This window comes from Taudactylus pleione, unplaced genomic scaffold (genome assembly GCF_031769625.1).
Source record: "Taudactylus pleione unplaced genomic scaffold, aTauple2 ptg000986l, whole genome shotgun sequence".
Lineage (NCBI taxonomy): Eukaryota > Metazoa > Chordata > Amphibia > Anura > Myobatrachidae > Taudactylus > Taudactylus pleione.
This window is the reverse complement of record NW_028285387.1, coordinates 236,810-260,981: the sequence shown is the minus strand read 5'-3', so window position 1 is coordinate 260,981 and position 24,172 is coordinate 236,810.

Genomic DNA, 24,172 nt, shown 5'->3' with positions numbered 1-24,172 from the left:
GTTATACAGCATAAGAGGGGCGCCCACTGCCAGCGATGGGCTTTGATATCGGACAGGACCATTTTTAGTTCCCCTTCACTTGTTTTGGCAGAGTCACCTCCCTGTCACCCTGTGCATGTTGACACAGTCAGGCTTTCATGTGCAGCCTGGAGCTAAATGTATCCCCGGTTTCCTGGAATGAGACGTGACTGGCAGGCATTCAATGTGCTGACACCGTGCACTCCCAATCCACCCCCCTCCCCTCCCTCCCTCCCTCCCTTCTCGCTTTGCACCTTGCTCTCTTCACACCTCTCGCTGCCTTTCCCTGACAGTCTCGGTAACAATCCTCACTGGAGCCCTCTCACCCATAGACTATTATTTATTTACAGTTTCTTTATATAGAGCACGCGTTACGCAGCACTTTGCTGTGAAAAATATGGGAGAGGCGTACTAAGCCTTGGAGAAAGTACCAATCAATCAGCTCCTAACTGTCATTTTACAGACTCTGGGGGAGATTTATCAAGCATTGGAGAGAGAGAAAGTATCAGCTTCTAACTGTCATGTTACAGACTGTTTGAAAAATGACAGTTAATAGTTGATTGGTGGGTACTTTATCTCTCTCCAAGACTTGGTACATCTCCCCCCATGATCATTTCGCAATCTAAATTTCCTACCACATTGAGAAAAATTAACCCTTGTGGGTGCATGTGTGTCTGAAGACCATTAACCTACCCATTGTGTCTTTGTGCTGGGTTGTTTCCCACAGACCAAATATGGAGAGGACATACAAACTCCACACACAGTCATGGTTTGGAATTGTACTCGTGATCTCAGTGCTGACCACGGCTCTCCAGCTTGGGGTGTAGGCTGGCAGGATAGGGGAGGTCTTTTTCTATTATTATTATATGCTATATAATACAAAGTAATAAATAAATAAATAAATAAAACAATGTAAACCTTAATTTCATGCATAGCAAAAAAAAAAAAAACTGAGCCCAACCAGTTAGATAAATGGGATCATGGGTAATTTAAGGGGTCCGATCTCATGGTTCCAAAACTTGCTATGGCTTACAGGAATATGATGTGAAACATAGTTTTATCTAAATAGCGCATATACTGTATGGGAGACTGTATTGCCCACTTTCCCTTCATTTGAACACACATTAACTACTTGTCCTGTTCTGTATTGGTAGATTTAATATAATTGAGAGATGGCTGCAAATATCTTGCTAGATCCAAAACAACCAAATTGTCCAACCAGATCTGCAGATGTGTGCCCAGCTCGCGTTTCTATACAGCGGCATAAGGTTGTGTTATAAATGGAAGACTGCGCTCTAGTTTTCACTGTGCATAGGATGACTGGCTGATCCCCCTCCACTGAGAACTACATACATCACTCCTCCTCTCCTTCATTTTACCTTAAAGCCCCTCCTACATCTGTGACGGACTGCCGCAATTCTACGACGCTGGGGTCGGGGGCATCGGTGAAACCCAACATGTTGGATTTCCCCGATTCGCCAATCCCGTCCAAATATGTTCGAGATCGGCAAATCGGATTTTTAACATAAAGAATTTCCCAGATTCCCCAATGGATCGGCGATCATCGATGGCTGACTACCGATCGCCATTTCCGACCGGAATGGGGAAACTGACCCCTGATATATGGGGCCCTTAAATACATTGCGTTCATTCACAGCACCCTCCAGCTCCCTGTAATATCTCATCCTCCCCCAAAAAGTCAGACTACTTCCCATACAGAGAGAAGTTATAGCTGTTTAGTTTATCTGGACTATTAAATGTTCATGGTCACTGCAGAGTGAGAAGTTACTTTGTATCAGCAGACAATGTCATTTAGTGCATGTGTGTATTTTTATGTATGATCCTCTACACTCTCCAAAGACCATTTTCTTTTTAATGCCGTTCGACCAACTTCAAAAACAGGGATTGTTGGTGTTTCTGTGAGGAGATCTGGAAAACATGCATGGTTTGGGGTCCTGATAACAGAGTTTGAGAACCTGCGTGTTATAAAATACACTATATATAGGACACTTACCGAAACAACGCATTTTAGTTCTGGTGTCCCGGAATGGACAGTAAAGCAATAAGACAGCGCTCCGGGTACTGGCGGAAATAATTACAGCTGTCTTTCCAGTCAGCGACAACATTGTGGGACCAGACAGGTAACGGACTCTTGCCTTCTTGTGATCTTTCCTATATAATCATTATATACTAAATAATGTCATATATAGCTTTTTGCTGTTTACTGCCACCCGTAGGTCATTAGAGGGTACTGCACTCTGTTCTGAGATAAAAATGCATTTAAACAATTATTCTGAAATTTATCAATAAATGTCTATTAGTAACAAGTAATTTTATTTTTATAACCATGACAAAATTCATTATTGATGCAATTCATCAAACTAATATAATGGGGGGGTAACTTTGCTGGATGTCTAACAAAAGCCCTGCTGCATTTTAGTTGCCCCTTATGGACATAGACAATTGGGTCATGTTGGTTTGCGGTTTCGCAAATGTACACATTACCGATATGTCGGGTAGCCCATCATCGGTCAGTTAATGGCGCCCCCGCCGCTATGAGCTTTCACACCTTGTGCTGGATTGCCCCCTTTGTGTGTTTTTGGGGTGTTAGTTTTGCTGATTCACATCTTAACTTCTGGTTGGGCTATAGGGGCGGCTCTTTTTTTTGGACTCTGTGGCTATTCGCAAGTTGGCTGATTATTAAACATTAATTGTATAGCGCCAGCATTGATTCTGTTGTGCTTTATAACTGGTAACTGTAATAAAACTATACTGGATAATAGGACAAAGGTGAGAGGGCCCTGCTCGCAGGCGTACAGTCTACAGGGAGATCGGTATTGATACACAAGGAGAAGTGTATCAAAGCTTCTAAATATTGGAGACATTGCCCATAGCAACAGATTAGCTCCTAGCCAGCATTTATCAAATACACTATACAATGCTAGCTGGAAGCTAATTTGTTATTTCTGGGTAACCTCCACTCTTTAGACCACATGTTCTCAAACTCGGTCCTCGGGACCCCAAACAGTGCATGTTTTCCAGGTCTCCTCACAGAATCATGAGTGAGATAATTAACTCCTCCTGTGGATCTTTTAAAATGTGTCAGTGAGTAATGAATACACCTGTGCTCCTGCTGGGTTATCTGGAAAACGTGACCTGTGTGGGGTCCTGAGGACAGAGTTTGAGAACCACTGCTTCTCCCCCTTTATATTAGGAAGCTGTATTTTCTTTACACATATCTGACCTGACCAAGGTTAGCTGACACTATTCCCTGCCGCCTCCTTCCCCAAACCAAGTGACTGAGGCGGTTGTCGTATGTGATGTACAGAATGACAGGAGGTCTTTGTCCCATAGTTTTTATATACATCCACCCAAACAATGGTACTCCCAACATGTGGTCAACTGTGCCGCAGGATCAGTGTCTCTATATATCTATCCCATATGTATCTCTCTCTATATCTATCTATCTATCTATCTATCTATCTATCTATCTATCTATCTATCTATCTATCTCATATCTATCTATCTATCGATCTCATATCTATCTATCTCATATCGATCTATCCCATATCTATCTCAGATAGATAGATCAATATGGGATAGATCGATAGATCGATATGAGATAGATATGGGATAGATGGATGGATAGATAGATAGATGGATATGGGATAGATATCAGAGAGATAGATATGGGATGGATATGAGAGATCGATATATCGATTAAATCCCATATCTATCTATCTCATATTGATCTATCCCATATCTATCTCGTATTGATCGATCATGCTACTTTAAAAGATAACAAAAAAATAAAAAGTCTATGCCAGTCATATGATGGTGCCCGTGGAGGCTGGGCTTCAGGATGCAGGTAATAATGGCCTCATTTATCAACAAGTGATATTCTTGGTAATCTTGAATGGTGCTCCAACTAATCAGTGAAGGGATGAACATCCAAAGCCCGCCATCGAATGGTTGCACGGCTTCCGACATGAAATCCAATGACGCAATGGCAACCATGTGCTGGTACATCAATCGCGATGGTCACAATTTGTGCATGTGCAGGGGACGGAACCTCATGCCCGTCCCCCCTCCCTTGTTCACGTCACTATGGGGGTGTTCCCAGCTCTGTGATGCATCTATTTTCCCGCTGCTGGACAGATGGGAGCTATACTTTAGCCAGCCAGCCATCAGGTGGGCAACGAAATACTGCATCCGGTGGCTGGAAACCATCGACATCTGAAACATCGATGGTTGCTAACCATCAGCTTACGATGTCCATCCCTAAATCAGCTCGTAACTGCTGTCATGTGTTTGTGAAATGACAGTCAGGAGCTGATTGGTTGGAGCACCATTTAAGATTAGTAACAAGTGATAACGAGAATATAAGTGGTTGATAAATGAGGCCCTTGGCTGACATGGCGTGTGCAGACAAGGAGATCCATAACCTGCGCACCCTTACGTGCGTGTAATGAAGCCTAGCGCAGGGAGTACCAGCCAATGTATAAATTCTCCTCCCTATGATCTACGGAGCCAGGTGCGCGCCATGCTCCCTCGTTCTGTGGCGTTACAAGGCAGCTCTGTAACTGATACTGCGGGTGACTTGTCTATGTGACTGCTAAACAGCCCTCGCTACCTTATGTGCCCCTGCATGCCGGTGTCTCTGACATTAAGCAGGATGTGAGGCCCTCCGCCTGTGATTATGCGGTCACTGGGGTACCAGGCAGGTGCTGGCTGCTGTGCTGTCACCAGTAATCCCCCTCTGAGTTCTGGTAACAAGTTCTCTCTCTCTCCAGCCTCATCACTCATTCATGAAATGTGCATGCAGGTTCCTGCAGTCTGCTCCAGCCCTCTGTGAGCACAAATCTGCCGAAAGTCTTGGCCAAGGTCCCATCACAGGGTGATGATGGGGCTCCTGTGACCCTGCCCTCTCCGCCCCCCACCTCTGGCTGGGACGCTTCCTGCCTAGTAGGGTGATGTGAGATTTGTCTGCAGCATGAATCAGCACTGGAGAGGCCTCGCTGTGTGGGAATCCGGTCTCGTCACAACCTGCCCCCCCCCCCCCTCTGATCTCAGCACCCAAACACCCTTCATACATCCCAATCCCACGCACGCTCCTATCCCCCACCTGCCTGAAAATGCTAAATTTAACCCCATCGTGAATCATGATACTAGTGTGGAATATAATGGTGGATTTTCTACACCAAAGAAGCTGCTATATTTTTTATTGGAAGAGGGTGAAAGCCGGAAATCATAGTAAATGTGTTAGAAAAGCCGGAAATCATAGTAAATGTGTTAGAAAAGCCGGAAATCCATAGTAAATGTATTAGAAAAGCCGGAAATCATAGTAAATGTATTAGAAAAGCAGGAAATCCATATTAAATGTATTAGAAAAGCCGGAAATCATAGTAAATGTGTTAGAAAAGCCAGAAAACATAGTAAGTGTGTTAGAAAAGCCGGAAATCATAGTAAATGTGTTAGAAAAGCCGGAATCCATAGTAAATGTATTAGAAAAGCCGGAATCCATAGTAAATGTATTAGAAAAGCCGGAAATCATAGTAAATGTATTAGAAACGCCGGAAATCATAGTAAATGTATTAGAAAAGCCGGAAATCATAGTAAATGTATTAGAAAAGCCGGAAATCATAGTAAATGTGTTAGAAACGCCGGAAATCATAGTAAATGTATTAGAAAAGCCGGAAATCATAGTAAATGTATTAGAAAAGCCGGAAATCATAGTAAATGTGTTAGAAAAGCCGGAAATCCATAGTAAATGTATTAGAAAAGCCGGAAATCATAGTAAATGTGTTAGAAAAGCCGGAAATCATAGTAAATGTATTAGAAAAGCCGGAAATCATAGTAAATGTATTAGAAAAGCCGGAAATCATAGTAAATGTGTTAGAAAAGCCGGAAATCCATAGTAAATGTATTAGAAAAGCCGGAAATCATAGTAAATGTGTTAGAAAAGCCGGAAATCCATAGTAAATGTATTAGAAAAGCCGGAAATCATAGTAAATGTATTAGAAAAGCCGGAAATCCATAGTAAATGTATTAGAAAAGCCGGAAATCATAGTAAGTGTGTTAGAAAAGCCGGGAATCATAGTAAATGTGTTAGAAAAGCCGGAAATCATAGTAAATGTATTAGAAACGCCGGAATCCATAGTAAATGTATTAGAAAAGCCGGAAATCATAGTAAATGTATTAGAAACGCCGGAAATCATAGTAAATGTATTAGAAAAGCCGGAAATCATAGTAAATGTATTAGAAACGCCGGAAATCATAGTAAATGTGTTAGAAAAGCCGGAAATCATAGTAAATGTATTAGAAACGCCGGAATCCATAGTAAATGTATTAGAAAAGCCGGAAATCATAGTAAATGTATTAGAAACGCCGGAAATCATAGTAAATGTATTAGAAAAGCCGGAAATCATAGTAAATGTATTAGAAACGCCGGAAATCATAGTAAATGTATTAGAAAAGCCGGAAATCATAGTAAATGTATTAGAAACGCCGGAAATCATAGTAAGTGTGTTAGAAAAGCCGGAAATCCATAGTAAATGTGTTAGAAAAGCCGGAAATCCATAGTAAATGTATTAGAAAAGTCGGAAATCCATAGTAAGTGTGTTAGAAAAGCCGGAAATCATAGTAAATGTGTTAGAAACGCCGGAAATCCATAGTAAATGTATTAGAAAAGCTGGAAATCATAGTAAATGTGTTAGAAAAGCCGGAAATCATAGTAAATGTGTTAGAAACGCCGGAAATCATAGTAAATGTATTAGAAAAGTCGGAAATCCATAGTAAATGTATTAGAAAAGCCGGAAATCATAGTAAATGTGTTAGAAAAGCCGGAAATCATAGTAAATGTGTTAGAAAAGCCGGAAATCCATAGTAAATGTGTTAGAAAAGCCGGAAATCATAGTAAATGTGTTAGAAAAGCCGGAAATCATAGTAAATGTCTTAGAAAAGTCGGAAATCCATAGTAAATGTGTTAGAAAAGCCGGAAATCATAGTAAATGTGTTAGAAACGCCGGAAATCATAGTAAATGTATTAGAAACGCCGGAAATCATAGTAAATGTGTTAGAAAAGCCGGGAATCATAGTAAATGTGTTAGAAAAGCCGGAAATCATAGTAAATGTATTAGAAAAGCCGGAAATCATAGTAAATGTATTAGAAAAGCCGGAAATCATAGTAAATGTGTTAGAAAAGCCGGAAATCCATAGTAAATGTATTAGAAAAGCCGGAAATCATAGTAAATGTATTAGAAACGCCGGAAATCATAGTAAATGTATTAGAAACGCCGGAAATCATAGTAAATGTATTAGAAACGCCGGAAATCATAGTAAATGTGTTAGAAAAGCCGGAAATCCATAGTAAATGTATTAGAAAAGCCGGAAATCATAGTAAATGTATTAGAAACGCCGGAAATCATAGTAAGTGTGTTAGAAAAGCCGGAAATCCATAGTAAATGTGTTAGAAAAGCCGGAAATCCATAGTAAATGTATTAGAAAAGTCGGAAATCCATAGTAAGTGTGTTAGAAAAGCCGGAAATCATAGTAAATGTGTTAGAAACGCCGGAAATCCATAGTAAATGTATTAGAAAAGCCGGAAATCATAGTAAATGTGTTAGAAACGCCGGAAATCATAGTAAATGTGTTAGAAAAGCCGGAAATCATAGTAAATGTGTTAGAAATGCCGGAAATCATAGTAAATGTATTAGAAAAGTCGGAAATCCATAGTAAATGTATTAGAAAAGCCGGAAATCATAGTAAATGTGTTAGAAAAGCCGGAAATCATAGTAAATGTGTTAGAAAAGCCGGAAATCCATAGTAAATGTGTTAGAAAAGCCGGAAATCATAGTAAATGTGTTAGAAAAGCCGGAAATCATAGTAAATGTGTTAGAAAAGCGGGAAATCATAGTAAATGTCTTAGAAAAGTCGGAAATCCATAGTAAATGTGTTAGAAAAGCCGGAAATCATAGTAAATGTGTTAGAAACGCCGGAAATCATAGTAAATGTATTAGAAACGCCGGAAATCATAGTAAATGTGTTAGAAACGCCGGAAATCATAGCACATATATTAAAAAATCTAAAAAATGTGCATGTACGAAAAGCCGCTGCTAATAGGAGAGCATGATACACATTTTTGGTGAAAAGTTTGCACAAGTGTAAACTTTTAGACAAACTGCAGCTTTTTACAGCTAATTGGATATGGTTCTCTCCCATAGATTGTAAGCTCCTAGGAGCAGGGTCCTCCCCACTGTCTCACAGCCTCTTCTCTAGCACGTCTATGACAGCCTTCACCTTCCCAGCTGTATTGTGTATGGAGAATTGTGTTGCTAATTGTTACTTGTGTTCTGTTTATATTTTGGTTACTGTATTGTAATGTAATGTTCTGTGTACCCTGTAATGTATGTACGGCGCTGCCGACCACTTGTGGCGCCCTATAAATAAAATGTAATAATAATAATAATATGAATTCCAGATTTTTTCAATACACTTTACATGGTTTCCGGCTTTTTCAATGTATTTACTATGTTTCCGGCTTGTACCCACAGCCTTTTTTATTTACAAGGCACCACGTGTGTCTAAGGCGCCGTACAAAGGGCCTGATTCAGCTTGGTTCGCAGGTCTGCGTTTGCACGCACCCAGTCGATGTTTGCGTTTCTGCGAATGCGTATGCACCACAGTGTGCGATCCAGGCGCTGCCATCACGAAATGCAGTGGATACGCAGAGACACAAGGAAATGATTGACAGCAAGAGCCTTTTGGGGGTGGAGGGGGGGTGGTCAAAGGAACGCAGGCGTGCCTGTGAATTTGAACGCCATTACAGGGGCGTGCATAATTAAGCCCCAGTTACAGTATACGCAGCCTGAGCTCTACATGGCGACAGGAAGCGTTGCAGGTAGTGAGGCATGTCATGCTCACCCGCTCTAGGCGTATGGCTCCAATGTTACCGATGTTTTCGCTGACTTGCGGATGTATATAATGCATAGTTGCCTACTCTCCCGATTTGGGCATGAGCCTCCCAAAAATCGGGTGATGCTCCCGCCCCCCCGGAAAAGCAGTCAAGCCTCCTGGCCAGCCGCCAACCTCTCCAGACCCCCCTCCCGCAAACAACACACAAACCCCCGCTGAATCGCATCATGACCCCACCCCTGAAAATATCGGCATTGTGTAGCGGTGACGTAAAATGTTGTGATTCCTTAGCAACGCCCCCGCTTCACCCCCTTTACCGGGTAGTATCCCCAGCCACGTCCTCCTCAATCGCATCATGGCCCCCCCCCCTGCTTGTCCGACCTGGCTGCACCCCTCCCGGAGTGGGCGGCCAGAATGTCGGCAAGCATGATGTAATGGGAAGTGGGCGGCTTTATAAGCTGTATATTACTGTAGGAGCTGATTGGTTGGTACATTGGAGTCTATGTACTAAGCCTTGGGGAGAGAAAAAATGGACGGAGATAAAGTACCAATCCAGCCTGTAAAGTGACAGGAGCTGATTGGTTGGTACTTTATCTACATCCACTTTCTCTCTCCAAGGAGTAGCACATACTGTAAAACCCACAGTCACTATATATCTAGAAAACCAGGTCCGGCTTAACTTGTCCCCAGTTGATGGGCGCAGCAGATAGGATCAGAGCCACTGATTGCAAAAAGAATGCCAAGAGGGTGGAGGTGATGGCATAGGAAATGGAGAGTACATAAGGGACAAGGGTCCTGTTCACGAGAGCTTACAATCTATTGCGTTAAGGGTAGTCAATGATGCAGTGGCATAACTAGCGGTGATGTAGCCGTTGGCTTGCATCGGGGCCCGCTGTGGTGCAGGGGCCCATAGCCGCTGCACCCGCTGCCAGGGTCCCCCGGGCCCCACAGTATTTAAGTGTAGTGCAGACCGCAGTGAGAGAGGTCAGCACTACACAGGAAAGAGCACACAGCCACCAGCGCAGCCAATGAGAGTCAGGCAGGCTCTCATTGGCTGCTGAGTCCACGGAGGGAGCCTGCTGGAGCTCACTCATGAGCTCCGCCTTCTGGCTCCCCCCGCCGCGGGTGATGGGAGAGACCGGGAGGAGCAGACAGCGGCGGTCGCAGCAGGAGCGGGTGTATAAGTGGCACAGGCACTGGCACTGCATAGGGGGGGGCGCTACTGGGGGCACTGTATAGAGGAGGTGGCCACTACTGGGGCACTGTATGGGGGGGACTACTACTGGGAGTAATGCATAGGGGGACCATTACTGGGAGCACTGTATATGGGGCACTACTGGGGGCACTGCATAGGGGGGCCCAAAGCATATTCTTGCACCTTTGCCCACCACTCTCTAGGTGTACTGGGGAAGAGAAGTTTAAATTGGGCTCTGTAGGGAAAGAGGAAATGGAGGCAGATGCTACTCTGGGATTTCACAATCGCTCTCTAAGGGACTGTGAGCACAAATCAGCAAGTCTAGGGCCACAGCACATACAGCATATGACCACAACATAACATACTCACAATGTCACCCGACTTTGCAGATATTCGCGGCAGTCAGAAATTCTTTGCCGCCCAGATGTAATAAAAGTCGCATCTGCGATGTGCAAAATAAACCGATCACATCAGAGATCACTTTGTGCTGCCGGACCTCGGGCCTCGCATTCCGGAGCTTGGTAAATTTCACCCTATAACAGCCCCTATAGAAACCTATGGGGGCTGCAGCAGATATCTCCGCAGTATATGCACTATCCTCAGGCAGAGCAGTGTATACCACGTGATGAGAACTTTGTATTACGCTGCGGTGTGAGGGGAACGAACTTTATCCTTAGAGGAAAAGGCCCAGTTGCAGTGTGAAGTTATAAATGAGTGAGGAAAGTTTGGGATTTGGCAGAAATTGGATCTCTGAAGGAAACGCTGCGTAGGAGCCAGGTCCCCCGAAATTTGTGCTGCCGCTGACCATTTCTGTACATGACTTATTTCAGTCATATGGGGAAGGGGCCTGATTAGAGCACCCCCAATCATCCCTACTAGATGGGAAATGGTAAAAAGCGATTCAGTGGAATTAACAGCAACACATCTACTAGCGCTGTGATTTTACTATATAGCGCACCCTCCTGTAATAGAGAATGCAGGACATAGACTTGAATTTTCCCTATGTAAGTGTGCACAACAGCTACAAGACTGGAATGTACCAGGCTGCGGGGAGAGAGCCGTCATCAGACGAACACTTCCGGCACGTGGAGCCTCCTAGCCCGGCCTCACCCTCAGGGCCTGTCCTAGGGTGTTCCGTGTCCCCTTGCAATACTTACCCCGCGGACTGCATTGCTGCGGCCCAGCTCACGGCATTATATAAATGTTATATAATATGTTTCGTTTTGTTTTTGTTTTTATTGAGTGTTATTTATTGAATTTTCAAATTTTACACACAACACATACATACAAAAATTATAAGAAGGCACAGCAACAGTATAGAATCACATAATATACAAAAACAAAAACATCAGCATAGCAATAAACAGTGATGTTGTCAACATACTGTACATTGAAAGAATACCCTACCCAATGTTGGGCGATCTCATGGCTAATACCGAGATCAACATGCATCGAGCCAAAAATAATAACAACATACCAGGAATGAATCCAATAAATATGAGATATAAAACAAAAATAGAAAAAATATATTTTAAAAAGTGTGCAAACACCCATGACCCATGGCACTAACAAAGTAGAGAATTACGAGTAATAAGGTGAGAGCCCGAAGGCGCCTTTCTAGCCCACACCACTCAACCTGGGTCCAGGATACATCCAAAAATACTAGTAGCACACAGGAGGGTCACATCAGAACTAGAAATTATACCCCAAAGTAACTCTGGGAACATGTGGGAAAGGTCTAATAACCCACCCCAAGAAGGGAAACAATATTTGAGACAAACATGCAATCTCAGGGTACACTACATATTACAACCTAAAACCTAATACACCCAGTATAAATGCTGTACCATAAACAAAAAAAATGAAATAAACCAAATATAGAAAAAACATACATAACATCCGAACTAAACCCACCACCCACCCTGTATACCTATACCCAACTGTGGCATTCCTTAGAAGCCCTAAACAGCCAACCTCTCTCCTCTGGCAAATCCTCTCCCCACCCCTCTAACAAACTAAAACTAAAACACAAACACACATACATGTAAATAACAAAATAGAACTAAAAAGAACAATAAACAAAAAAAGAAACACACACAAACACCTTAAATAAAGAAAAAAAAATACACATACACAGTTGGGGGGAAAATTACTGGTCAATAAAAAGTAGCATAATACAAACATACCAATAAACAAGAAGCTCCCCAGCCACCACAAGGCACTGGTCACACAAAATAAATTGTCAAACTAGTACAAGGGCATAGCATATACAGTAACATAAATGGCAGAGATGTCCAGAATATAAGATAACCCTAAAAAAAAACATATAGAAATTACACATTGCTTGCTATGTTTTTACCAGTTTTTGGGCCCACAAACACATTTGAAGCAGTATCCACATTACACATAATAAAGGTATATTACATAGTAAAAGGAAAAAAGAAAAGAGCAATGCAGCAATACTACCAAGGCATTAACACGTTATCAAGAAAATAATAAACAGGAGAAGAAGAAAACCATCAGGTGTTCAACTGTTTAGGCCCGCCAGGCTAGCTGAGAAATAAAGCAGTCCCGCCATCAGCCGGCATCGGTCCCAGCATAAGGCAGTTGTAACTGTCCCCGAAGCCACTTTATAGGAATGAAGTGCACACGAACCTTTCAGACCACATAAGTATAATCAGGAAATACTGTACGAAAATGTTCTGGTTGTGTCTCTCAATGGGATCCTTAGGAGATATCAATCGGGAAAGGGCATCTCTGACCTGGTAGTGAGGCAATTTTGCAGGGTACGTTTGGGAGGGACCCCCAGGGGGGCAGACAGGCACCTTGTAGGTATATATAATCACAGAATGTGCAATGGGGGCATTTCATCCATGGGTATCTATGGACCAGTGTTCAAAATAGACCTCAGGAGTTATGTCCTCTTCCATTTTTTTGCAGCTCAACGAAATGCACAATATTGCCAATTAACCGGCCCCCGGTATAAGGCAATTGACTCTGCATTGTGGCTATTTCAGTCACTAAGCTGTCAAACTTGACCGGCATCAAGGATTGGTTATCTCCGAGAATATAGATATGGGATTTCTCATCACCAAAATGTTCCACCACCTGGCACAAATCGTGTGATAATAAAGATACCTCCGCCTGTATCTTGTCCAGCACAGCAGTAACTCGTTCTTCATATGTTCCCACAGCCTCCAAACTTTGTTGCAGCGAGACCTCCAAATTAGTAGCCATGGTCACAGCAACCGTGGACAAGGTAGATATTCCCCAGGTAATCCCGGAGGGTCAGAGTTAAACTTATTAAAGGGTATAGCAATCTGTATATTTAGCCGCCGAATCAAATACCAACAGCAGCAGGGTTAGTAACCTAACCCTCCCCTCTCCCCCCTAACCTTCCCCCAGGGGTACCTAAACCTAACCCCCCCTCCCTGCACTCTAAATCTAACCTCAGAAGGGGGAGTGCCTAACCCTAACCTCCCCCTCTAGTGCCTAACCCTAACCCCCCCCCCTTCCCCTAGCCTAACCCTAACCCTCCATCCCTGGGCTAAGTGTTATACTTACCCTCCCGAGGACGATCGGGATGGCGGGGGTCGGTGTTCCGGCGTCAGAATTAAGATAGGTGTCGGCATTTCGACACCTATCTTAGGTCCCTTGTCGGGCAGGAGGAGTCGGGATTTAGACCGGCGGCATCGCGTCCACCAGTCTATTAACTACATCCCTAGTAAGTGTACTAGAGGCACTTTCCTGACACTGCGGTGATAAGAATACAGGAGAGAGCAGTCAGAGACAGGCTAGTGTATATCAAGGGTATAGTAGTAAGTGGTCCAAGTTCAGTGACAAGCAAATTAGGGAATCCCGACAGGCAGGCACAGTTTGAATTGCACAAGGACCAGGATACAATACCGCCCAGGAGCAGTACCCCAGGTACCTGAGTCCAAGGAATGGCGTAGCGAGTCACCAGAGGATCCAGGTAGGCCAGGAGCACTAATGGCGTTCACCCACAAGGAAGCAAGATGGCTCCCTCCCCGCAGCGACAGCCGGAGGCTGGAGCTCACACCTGAGCTCCAGCTTCTGGGTCCCGCAGTGCACTATGGGAAAGATGTCGTGGCGCCTCTCCCATAGTTCCCAAGGAGCGTCAAGCCAGACGGACGCGGGAGCGGGGCTTAAGGTAAGTATTGTTTTTTTTTTTTTTTTGTATAAGCGGCTACATATTGGGGCTTAACTTCTGGAGGCATTGCTCTGGGGCACTATTACAGGGGGCATTTACTCAGGGGCACTATTACTGGGGGTATTTATTTGGGGGCACTACTACTGGGGGAATTTACTCAGGGGCATCACTATCGGGGGCACTACTACTGGGGGCATTTACTCGGGGGCTTTACTATCGGGGGCACTACTACTGGGGGCATTTACTCGGGGGCTTTACTATTGGGGGCACTACTACTGGGGGAATTTACTCTGGGGCATCACTATCGGGGGCACTACTACTGGGGGCATTTACTCAGGGGCATCACTATTGGGGGCACTGCTACTGGGGACATTACTACTGGGGGCATGACTATTGGCACTACTACAGGGGGCATTACTACAGGGGGAACCGCTCCTGGGGTCACTGAATAAGGGACACTACCATTATGGGCACTGCATAAGGGGCACTACCACTGCTGGGGGCACTGCATAAGGGGCACTACCACTACTGGGAACTTTACCACTGTGGGCACTGCATAAGGGGCACTACCACTACTGGGAACTTTACCACTGTGGGCACTGCATAAGGGGCACTACCACTACTGGGAACTTTACCACTGTGGGCACTGCATAAGGGGCACTACCACTACTGGGAACTTTACCACTGTGGGCACTGCATAAGGGGCACTACCACTACTGGGAACTTTACCACTGTGGGCACTGCATAAGGGGAATTACCACTACTAGGGGAACTGCATAAGGGGCACTACCACTACTGGGGTCACTCCATAAGGGGCACTACCACTACTGGGGTCACTCCATAAGGGCACTGCCACTACTGTGGGTACTGAATAAGGAGCACTGCTACAATGGGCATTGCATAAGGGGCACTACTGCTGTGGGCATTATGTGTAAGGGGCACTAATGCTGTGGGCATTATATAAGGGGCACTGCTACTGTGGGCATTATGTGTATTAGGGGAACTACTACTGTGGGCATTGAGTAAAAGGGGCACAAATGTGGGCATTGTGTAAAAGGGGCACTGCTGTATGTCATATATGAATAACGGACACTACTATGTGGTGTAATGAGCATCAGGGGTGAATGAAGATTGTGCTACTGTGTGACGAAATTTGAATTGAGAATACTATTGTGTGACGACACCCATTTTAAGACTACACCCCCTTTTTTAAGACCACGCCCATTTTCCCGGCACGGTGTCTGCTCGTTTACTGCTGTGTGAAACCAGAGCGAGAAACTTTTTAGGAAAAATTGGTTGAAAGGTAGCCACACGAAACAAAGGCTATAACCTGCATCCACCTGTCATAGACCGACCATTGTTCTTATATTTGCAGTAATTAAACACCCTACTTTGAAGTTGTGTGGTTGTTCCGGGCTAAGGAAAGATTACACAGGTAGCTTTGTGCAGAATTATGCTAAACCACATTCCCAGAGTGAGCATGTAGTGAGATACTCTGCATAGCGTGGAATGCTGTTTAAATTCGCTGCAGGCAGCCTCTTCTTGACAGCGTCAAACACAGGTTACACTGGGTGAGCGCCTCTCACTGTCAGAAAGCTGCAGAGAGTTGTACTTTCCTAGCTGGCAAACATTACGGGAAGCAATCGGGAAGCCGACTGCCTATATACCGGCAGCCGGCTTCCCGACTGTCTTATCCCGGCAAGGGTGAAATGCCGGGCGTCTAGATGTAGACGCCCGCATTTCCCCGACGCCGGGAGACCGGCGCCCGGCATCACGATCGTAGTGATGCAGGGCGCCGCGAGCGGACAGCTGCCGGGGGCAGGGTTAGGTTTAGGGCTCCCGGGGGGGACTTAGGGTTAGGCACCCCCCCGGGAGGGTTAGGGTTAGGCACCTCCGGGGGGGACTTAGGGTTAGGCACCCCCCTGGGGGACTTAGATTTAGGTAGCGGGGAAGGGGGTGGTTAGGGTTAGGCACTTAGAGGGGGGATTAGGGTTAGGCACTTGGGGGGAAAGTTAGGGTTAGGGGGGTTAGGTTAGTGGATACTTACCTATCCACGATCGGGATTTCCAGCGCTGTAGGGCTTCCGCTGCGTCGCACTCTGCTCCTGTCGGGCTGCCGCATGCGGCCGGCGGTATTTCCTACCCATTCCAACATTACAGCCCCTCTGCTGTCCACCAGTTTACAAAGACACCCTAAGTGCGAACCCCAGAACTGCTGTGAAAGTGACTCTGTTAAACTGGCAAAGGAATGAATGGGAGGGCTCTGATTGGTCAGAGCAGGGCAGCTCCCACGCTCTAACCAATCAGAGCACCCTCATTATTATGGCAGTGCCCACGAGTGACCTGCCAATACCGTCCCCATAAGAGTCGTCTGCGTTGTACTTTGGATCAAAGGTGACCTTTCCTTATTGGATCTGTGACTGATAAACTGGTGAACGAGGATTCAAGTGGGGTGTTTATGTAATAATAATATTTTTCCTATGCTGTCTGTATACATTCTTTATTGGAATATTTTCTTTACAGGTGCCAGTGGGCCCTGTCTGCCAGGGCATGCAGATATTTGTGGTTCCTCAAGTGCCAGCATGCCCTGACAGCCCATTAAATCTGGCATGAAAGGGCTAGCTGGGACCTGCAGTGCACCAATGATAAAGAATATTAAATATTTATTTTAAGAAACCCGTCCAAGGGTGGGAATTGCTTTCCGAGGGATTCCAGCCCTTTGCTGACCGGCCTGGGGCTGGTTAGCAGTATAGCAATTGTATCCCATGCCAAGTACCCCCCTGAGTGGTAATGGAAAATTTGGGGGGATCCCATGCTCTATGTCACCCCAGGTTTTCCAATACCAACCTGGGCAGAAGTGCTACTACTGAGCGGGACGCAGGGCTTGGCATCACTTAATGTGTGTGGAAAACTAATGTCATTGTCCCACCGAAGTCTCCTAAGTACCAGAATGCAGAGGACACATTACAGGCTACTTTATAGATGACACTGTAACTGGGTTGTTTTGAAATGTATTTCCCTCACCAAGGGCCTCATTTATAGGTGGACCCAGAATCGAGCGCGGCTTCATCTATTGGCGGTCGCCCGTCTCAGACTTTATACAAATGCTGCTACAAAGTCCTTCCCTTGTTTACAGCCGTCAGTCTGGATGTGCAAGAACTGGGCCGTCCACTTTCAACGTCCGTACACACAGTAATAGGAATGTGACATATAATTCAATTAGACGCCACCATGGGTCGCACTATCGAAATTTGCACTAGCGCTGTGGCGGCTGCAGTTTCTCCATCCGAGTATGGGCTCCACCGATACGCCTGCAACACTTCCATAACACTCTGATAAGGTGGTCCATTTCTACCGTCGCCCAGGACCGCCCCCTACATTTTTTAAGCGCTTTTCCCTGCGTGCGCCTAAAATCACAACTGCGACACAATCGGGGCGCATGACTGGTGTGACTTAGATGCATATGGTGTAGCAAAAAAAAAAAAAAATCGCTCTATCTGAATCAGGCCCCAAAAGTGTTAGGTCTCCGGAGGCACGCAGGTGTACCGGGCAGGTTGCTCCTCGATGGTGCACTAACTGGGAAAAGGCTAGGTTCTGATCTCACCGAGCCCTCTGTATTTCTACGAGATTGCAGCTAAATTTTAAGAAGCCATCAGTTATAAGGCTGGTCGCTTATTTAGATCTAGCCGCAATCTCGCAGAAAAACAGAGCGCTCGGTAAGACCGGAAACCTGTTGCATAATCCCCTATAAGCGCTACTATCAATGAAGCGGTGGATGGACTAAATACCGCAATGAAACCGATAGTTGACAGAATTGAAAAACATTTCAGCTGCTATTGGATAAGATGGCGACCGTGGCTTGAGCTTTGAGAAAACGTGGCTGGCCCAGGAGAGGGGGGCGCCGCCGGCCAGGGCAGCATATCCGGAAGTTACTGTTATAGATGAGACGTCCCTCTGCAATGTAGTTTCCTGCTCTCGGAGTCCCGGCATCTCCTCTCTGTGTCTGATCACATCTCCTCCCCTTTAGTCATATTCACATTTCAAAATACAGTCATAGCTGGGACTCAAACCTGTCACTTTATGCCACAGGTTCTCAAACTCGGTCCTCAGGTCTCCAAACAGTGCATGTTTTCCAGGTCTCCTTACAAAATCACAAGTGAAATAATTAGCTCCACCTGTGGATCTTTCAAAATGTGTCAGCGAGTAATGACTGCACCTGTGCACCTGCTGGGTGATCTGGAAAATGTGAACCGTGTGGGGTCCCGAGAACCGAGTTTGAGAACAATTGCTTCATGCTTTGCAGTCAGACAGTTTACCAGTGAGCCATCTGCTATTACGAGGGAAGATTGTCAATTCTAACTATATGAAGCTACTTCACATTCTTAGTAGTCTAAAATAGTCATACCTAGGATTCAAACATAGCACCTCATACTTTGCAGTCAGTAACCTTACCAATGGAGCCATCTGCTACTACTATGAAAGCCTGTGAATTCTAACTATATCAAGCTACTTCACATTCTCCTTATTTTAAAATACAGACATTTGTGGGATTCAAACTGGAATTGAAAGGAATGTTCCCAGAGTAACGAGAAATGGTGGCATGTAGCCATGCCCAATTTTTGAGCAAGCGCACACAGTTGGATGGGGGGGTGTCGCCATTTTATATCTTACCCTGGGCGTCAAAGACCCTAGTTACGTCTCTGTTTGCCAGCCCCGGGCCGACCAGTTTAGGGCTGGTTTACATGATGGCAGGGGGACACCACTCTGTGTGTCTAATGTAAGCCCCCCGGCTGGTTCAGCCCGGTGCTGGTTATAGGAAAATAGGAGGAACCCAACACCAGTGTTTTCCCCAGTTTGTCCTGTGCAAGACCGGGTTCAGAGGTCATGGGCTGGTTTGGGGGGGGGACTGCGCTTGAGCAGATAAGGTCCTGCGATGTCGCTTGCAGTGCTTAAAAGCCGCAGCATGATTTGACATCCTGCTGGCAGGATGGGGAGATGTAATGGGGAATTTGCGGGTCCGCAAGGAGGGGACTGGGCTAAATGGAGCGATTTGTGTCATTTAGACCCGCCCCCTTCTCGCGGGTCCGCAAATCGTGGCCTTTCCGGGAAAGGGGCAGTGCCTAATTACATCATCAGTCCGGCCCCCGCCCCCCAAACCTGCCTCTATCGGAAGCTCTGGAGGCTGCTCCCGGGAAAGAATAAAGTTGGTAAGTATGCCCTACTTCCTTCTGGAGAGACACCTCTCTTCTCACAACAGTAGTTCATGTTAAGCCCCATAGTAGTGCCCTAGTTTATGTTACGCACCATAGTAGTGCCCTAGTTCATGTTATGCCCCATAGTAGTGTAGTAGTGTCCTAGTTCATGTTAAGCCCCATAGTAGTGTCCTAGTTCATGTTATGCCCCATAGTAGTGTTGTAGTGCCATACTTCATGTTATGCCCCATAGTACTGCCCTAGACCATGTTAAGCCCCATAGTAGTGTCCTAGTACATGTTATGTCCCATAGTAGTGCCCTAGTTCATGTTATGCCCCATAGTAGTGCCCTAATACATGTTAAGTTCTATAGCAGTACCCTAGTTCATGTTCTGCCCCATAGTAGTGCCCTAGTTCATGTTCTGCCCCATAGTAGTGCCCTAGTTCACGTTAAGCACCATTGTAGTGCCCTAGTTCATGTTAAGCACCATAGTAGTGCCCTAGTTCATGTTATGCCCCATAGTAGTTGCCTAGTTAATGTTATGCCCCATAGTAGTGCCCTAGTTCATTTTATGCCCATAGTAGTGCCCTAGTTCATGTTAAGCCCCATAGTAGTGCCCTACTTCATGTTAAGCCCCATAGTAGTGCCCTAGTTCATTTTATGCCCCATAGTAGTGCCCTAGTTCATGTTAAGCCCCATAGTAGTACCCTAGTTCATATTAAGCCCCATAGTAGTGCCCTAGTTCATGTTATGCCCCATAGTAGTGCCCTAGTTCATAATATGCCCCATTATAGTGACCTAGTTCATGTTAAGCCCCATAGTAGTGCCCTAGTTCATGTTAAGCCCCATAGTAGTGCCCTAGATCATATTAAGCCCCATAATAGTGCCCTAGTTATTGTAGTGCCCTTTTTCATGTTATGCCCCTTAATAGTGACCTAGTTAATGTTATGCCGCACAGTAGTGCCCTAGTTAACGTTATGCCCCATAGTAGTGCCCTTGTTCATGTTATGCACCTTAATAGTGCCCTTGTTTATGTTATACCACACAGTGCACCCAGTTCATATTATGCCATATTATAGTGCCCCAAGTTAATCATATTCCACATTGTACTGCCGCCAGCACACATGCCACACACTGCTTAGCGGGCAGTTCCGGGAACAAAGTAGACAACTCTATGACCTGGGTACAGTTGAGTCCAGTCCCAGAGGTGGGCTCCCTAAGCCTTTGGGCCCCATAGCAATGGCATGTGTTTCACCCACTATAGCTACGCCCATGGATAATGTGATTGGTACATGATAAAATCCTTCCCAAGATGTGTCTGCTATATATAGCATAACATTCTTTGGGAATATTTTGAATGAATCTGTCAGAAAACGTAAGTGAAATATAAGAGACTGCGCTCGGTACAGTACTTGGAAGAAGAATACTGCTATGTCCGTGGACAGTCCTCTGAACACTAAAGTGTGGTTGACAATATGAAAATGCTGCTTATAATTATAACGCACTACTCAGGCAGTTTGTGTATAACAGGTAAGATGAACAGACATAGGCAGAATCCCCTGAAGCGCTTGATTGCATGTAAGACGCTCTGTCAGGAATGAATGCACTGACATCATCACAGTTCTCCTGAAAGCTATTCAGAGGCTTCCACAGCCTGGAGGTAACTGTCTCAGCGAGGACGTCTTTCCAGTCAAATCCAATATCTGGGCGGATGGGTGTCTATTTTATATGTATTTTATATGTTAGGGGTAAATTTACTAAGAAATAGATTTTCAAAACCTTCGATTTCTACAGATTTTGCCTGCCGTATTTAAAAGGGCAATAATGGTAAATGCAAAATCAGACTTGTTTTGTATTAAATAATATTGCCCTTTTAAATCTAGCAAACGAAGGGCCATCGCAGAGCGAGTGACAGGGCGTGTGCGTTCAGAGGTGGTGGCGGGGGCGTACTTGGAGAAAGCCAGGCGTGCCTGTCCATCTGAACACGGTCGCATGGGCGTGCATAAATTAGCCAGTGCCTTTGCATACGCAGCTTGAGATCCTTCTGTGTGCGACAAGATGTATACACAGGACTGTGAAGTATTCAAGGGCATTTTGAGAGAGGAGGGGGCCTGTGTGCAGCCTCCGTTTGGGCCCCATCCTCTCTGTCAGCGCACTGAGTGCTGTAGGTTCTGGCTTCATGCACCTGCGCCTGCGGGGACATATTTTTCTGTGCATGCGCTGATCACTGAGAAAATGGCCGCCATCTGGTCCCAGCTGATCCCTCCACCGCCTCCACACTGCGTGAACAGCGGCACATGCGTGAACTCTGGTCAGGCATGCACTTGAAGCCGGCAACACATTATATTGTATACACAGCTATTCCGTGGCCTGATGACCACAGCACTCCCACACACTTATCGTCTGCACCTCAGTGAGACATACATGTTGTGGTCATGTGTTCGTCACCCCCTTATCTGCAGGGTGCGGTCTTGTGCGTTCTGAGACGTGACAGGGCTGTATGCTGCCGGCCGCTGGAGAAAAGGATTAATGATCCGGCTAATTATTTATTTAAAAAAAAACAAAAACAAAGAGGATAAGACAGAGAACAGTCCCCATGGGATATTGGCTGTTTGGTATGCACAATCATACAGGTTCTATCAGGAGCGTTTCTAGTGAGGAGGGGGCCCGTGTGCAGTCTCCAACACAGGCCCCCTCCTCTCCTCCCGGCGGCCAGCTGCGCACTGAGCTGTGCGCGGCCAGCGCCGGAGTTATAGACTCTTGGCACTAGAGTGTGCCCAGCGTCTATACTGTATGCACAGGTTACCGGGAAAATGGCAGTGGCGGCCATTTTCCCTGTACTGCGCATGCGTAAACGACGGGAAAATGGGCGCCGCGGCCATTTTCCAGTCGTTTTACAGCCCCGGACGCCCACGCTGACGTGGGACTCTGGAGAGGTAAGTAATATTATGGGTGCAGAGTGTGCGGTGCGGGGCTCCCCTGGACCCAGGGGCCCGTGTTCCACGCACACCCTGCACCTATTATTATAGATACACCCCTGGGTTCTATCACTGGGATTTTTTCCTAGTTTTAAACAAACGTTAATATGTAGGAAAAGGCACAAACTGTTCTAAGTTAAGATGGTGACCCCCAGTTACTTGTTTGGAGTGTAGCATTATTGGATACTGGGGTTCCCCTCGCCAAAGCGTGCTATGACCAATGCGTCCTATTACCCCCAGTAGCCAGTGTGGTCCCTGTCATTGTTCGCGGTTCATAAAAATAAAATCTGGAAGCACCGTCCTTTTCTCTGTAGCCTGTAACGCGTGCACGTTCCTTCCTGAAGAGTATGGGTAAGTAGATAGCATTATAACATATATATTGTATAAGCGTAAGTCGGTTTATTATATGCCTTTTACAAAAAAAATTTAAAATTTTTTAAACTTCTTCAAAGCGGTTATGTTTACGCAGCCTTAGTGCATAGGAATTCGCAGGCTATTTCCATCTCCGTCATGAGAATGTCCAGTATAGACAAGCAATCATCATCATGGGCTACAAGACCCTACAGCGCCAGACAGTCAGAGTTACAAATGATACAACATACAGTCACATTTAAGAAGACAACAAGTGCGGACGAGGTTCACCGAGACTTGAGACAGACGGTAGAGGGGGCCCTAACCGTAAGAGCTTACAGTCTGCAGGTTAGGAGAATTGTTAGTCCTTGAGTCATGTACAACCTTTTTTATGGAAAAGAAATAGGGTCTTTGGTTCTTGTACTGTGGCCCTGATAGTGGATGACGGCAAGTTGATGTCCAATGATTTGGATGGCACTATGGTCTGCCAAGCCTGACCGCTGGCCGGAAAATGCCCAGCAAAGACTCATTCTGAGGTAATATGGATTTATTTCATTACAAGTTCCACATAAAGGTTCTGCATAAGCACCAAGCAGCTGGTGTTGTCATACCTCCAGACTGTGACATGTTTTTAACTTAAAATAAAAATGAATGTATGCAATCATAACTGTCATTCTACGTTTTAGCGCTACCCGTCAGTCAGGCCAACAACATGACTGGCAAACATGCCAACATAAACTGGAGAATATAATACTTCTTACCTATACAAGACAGTGACATGCGGTGAGGTCAATGGCTGGGGAGGCACTGGCTGATTATCACTCGCCCCCCCTTAAAAAAAAAAAAAAAAAAAAGCGTAGGGTTCCCCCTATATAACAGTAACCAGCCCCAGGCTGAACCAGCCAGGGGGATAATGCCATAGCAGGGGGTACTAGGGGCGTATCTATATTCTATAATGGGTGCAGGGTGTGCCGGGAACATGGGCCCCTGGGTCCAGGAGGACCCCACACCGCACACCTTGCACTCATAATATTATTTACCTCTCCGGAGTCCCACGTCGGCGCGGGGGTCCAGCGCTGTAAAATTATTGGAAAATGGCCACGCTGTACAGGGAAAATGGCCGCCACGGCCATTTTCCCTGTGACCTGTGCATACATTATAGACTCCGAGCACATTCTAGTGCCCAGAGTCTATAACTCCGGCGCTGGCCGCGCACAGCTCAGTACGCTCCCGGGCGGAGAGGAGGGGGCCCGTGTCGGAGACTGCACACGGGCCCCCTCCTCTCTAGAAACGCCCCTGGGGGTACACAGTGTGGGGTCCCCCTGCCATCACATTAACCACCCTTAAACTAGTC